Genomic DNA, 3,309 nt, shown 5'->3' with positions numbered 1-3,309 from the left:
CCCTCCCTCCACTGACAGACCCCCAACCCTCCCAAATACCACCCATCCCCCAACTGACAGACCCCCAACCCTCCCAAATACCACCTCCTCCCTCCACTGACAGACCCCCAACCCTCCCAAATACCACCCCTCCCCCAACTGACAGACCCCCAACCCTCCCAAATACCACCTCCTCCCTCCACTGACAGACCCCCAACCCCCTCAAATACCACCCCTCCCCCTACTGACAGACCCCCACAGGGGGTGCCTGGCTTCAGTGGAGCCCAGAGGAGACATGCAGGGTCTTTTACACCCTGCATGTCTCATTAAAGAGAACCTGTCACTTAAAAAAACACACACACTTGCGGACTGCCCACCGTAGATATACTGCAGAAGGGCGGCCGCTCTGCGATGGATCATGAACCTAGTGCATGATCAGCGCACCCTAGAGTTGCCACCTCATCCCTTTAAACCTGAACACATATTAATTACACAGGTTCTGTGGGTGATTAAGGTGGTAATTAAACTCACTTGGTGCCTTATCTACATTAAATTAGCCTCAGAAACTGTGTAATTCATACATGTTCGGGTTTAAAGGGATGAGGTGGCAACCCTAGTGCACCCACAGGCCTCCCCCTCCCTGGCTGTGCTGCGATTGGCTGCAGCACCAACCAATCAGGGAGTGCTGGCCGCTGATTGGTCACTGGCACCCAACAATCGGCTCTGGACATTATCGAAGACAGCCCTGTGTAGATAAACAAAGACAGGGCTCTCTTCTGACAGCAGCAATGTTCTGTTTTTTTCTTCCTGCAAAGCACATTGCTTAGTAAAAACAGCACACACAGTAACACATGTTGGGCACATAGTTAATCCTTTGATTGCCCCTGATGTTAACCCCTTCCCTGGCAATGTCATTAGTACAGTGACAGTGCATATTTTTAGCACTGATCACAGTATTGGTGTTACTGGTTCTCAAAAAAGTGTCAGTTAGTGTCTGATTGTCAGCTGCACTATCACAGTCCCACTATAAGTCGCTGATCACCACCATTACTGGAAAAAAAAAGAAAAAATCCATAAATAAATCCCATAGTGTGTAGATGCTATAACTTTTCGACAAACCAATCAATGTACGCTTCTTGGGATTTTTTCTACCAAAACTATGTAGCAGAATACATATTGGCCTAAGGCCTCTTTCACACGGACGATCCGTATGTCTGTTTTTCATCCTTCCGTTTTCGGATGAAAAACGGACATACATTCATCCCTATGGAGCGTCGGATGTCAGCGGTGACATGTCCGCTGACATCCGACACGCTCCGATCCGAAAAGTGTAATGGAGGAAAAACCTACTTTTCCATCCGTTTTCGGATCGGATCGGGTGACGACGGACACTACGGTCCGTCGTCATCCGATCCCCAAATAGGGGAGAGCGGCGCTCTGACAGGTCCACCGCTGAGCAAGCGGGTGTTCACGGGGCGGATCATCACTGATCTGCCCCGTGTGATAGAGCCCTTAATTGATGAAGAAATTAGATTTTTCTTAAAAAATATATTGGATGTTTTATAGCAGAAAGTAAAAAATGTTGCTGTTTTTTTTTTTAAGAATTGTCTTTTTTGTTTATAGCGCAGTGCCGTATCACAAAAAATGGCCTGGTCACGAAGGGGGTAAATCTTCCGGAGGTGAAGTGGTTAAGCAAAAAAAAATAAAGTTACACCCAAGCACATAAAATCCCCCCCCTCCCCAAAAATTTTTTTAAGGCCCCCCCACATATATGCACGTATGAACGTAAACACCAGTATCGGCAGCGCCTACGCTTGAAAACGTTTATTGTTATACACGTTACATATCGTCACGCACGCTGGAGTGAGAACAATAATTCTAGCACCAGACCTTCTTTGTAACTCTAAAGGCCCATACACACTATTAGATGTTCTGCAGATTTTTGTCTTCAGATTTAATAAAACCATATAATATGAGGTCAAACCTTAAGAGTTTCAGTTTGTATAATCAGGCAGGCCCTTGCACTATATGGTTTTGGTAAATCTGAAGACAAAAATCTGCAGAAAATCTAATAGTGTGTATGGGGCTTTAGTTGATGACCTATAGGGAGCTTTTGAAGCATATATCTATAAAAAATATAGGGTACTGAAGTTTGTCACCATTTCACGGGCAAACACAAATGTAAGGTTTGACATTTTGGGTATCTATTTACTCGGTGCAACCTCTTATTTTTTTACAAAAATATGGGTAAATTCTTGCGTTTCTTTGCCCTAAAATTCACTTTAGTGTATTTTTTACTGAAGTTTTGCGTTTCCTATACCTTTGCAGTAATATTGTGTAATATATAAAATTGGAACTACCACTATTTTATTCTCTAGGGCAGGGGTAGGCAACCTTGGCACTCCAGCTGTTTTGAAACTACAAATCCCATCATCCCTCTGCCTCTAGGAGTCATACCTGTGATTGTCAGGGTCTTGCAATGTCTCATGAGACTTGTAGTTTCACCACAGCTGGAGGGCTGAGGTTGCCTACCCCTGATCTAGGGTGTTTGCTTTCAGAAAATATATATTGTTTTGGAGGTTTTATGTAATCTTCAGGCCTAAAATGATTCTTTTAAACATGTGTACAGAAAATGCAAAAACGACTCTGATGGCACAAGGGTTAAAGTTGATTAAAAGAAAAAGCTGTGGAGGCCACATGATTCCTGTGGAGAGTGGAGCTCCAGTCTGCAGCCAGATACCATCAGGAAATGCAATTGTGACAGGAAACATGTCACCTCCACTTCCATGTGTTGTACTTACTGTCTATTGAATGCTTGTTATGTAAAGTTCATTAAACAAAAATAAAAAGGTGGAGTGGAGGCCATGTTTCCTGTGGATAGTGGGGCTCCCATAACTCCCAAATGTCCCTGATTTGGAGCAATGTCCCTCTGTCCCTCATTACTCCTCATTTTGGTCTGATCTATATAGATGTATATAAAATGCACTTGTTATATATCAAAAAGTGCTAAACCTTTCCTCTGATTTCTAAATTGCTGTATTTGTAAATTCCAAAAGCCAATATAAAGGAATCTTATTTTTTGTACAATTCTCCTTTAGGGGGGCGTGGCAAGGGGTGTGTCCTATGCTTGCAAACTTTTGCTGATAGGTGTCCCTCATTCCCATATCAAAAAGTTGGGAGGTATGGGCTCCAGATCCAGCCATTCATTATTTGTAACAATAAAGTTCAATAATAACTAATAAAAAAAAGAAAAAAAAAAAAAAGTGGAGTGGAGGACACATGCTTCCTGTCAAACGTGGAGCTCCAGTCTGCAGCCAGATCCCTCTCGAA

Source organism: Aquarana catesbeiana, linkage group LG08 (assembly GCF_042186555.1).
Source record: "Aquarana catesbeiana isolate 2022-GZ linkage group LG08, ASM4218655v1, whole genome shotgun sequence".
Lineage (NCBI taxonomy): Eukaryota > Metazoa > Chordata > Amphibia > Anura > Ranidae > Aquarana > Aquarana catesbeiana.
Note: the sequence above shows the minus strand (reverse complement) of the source record.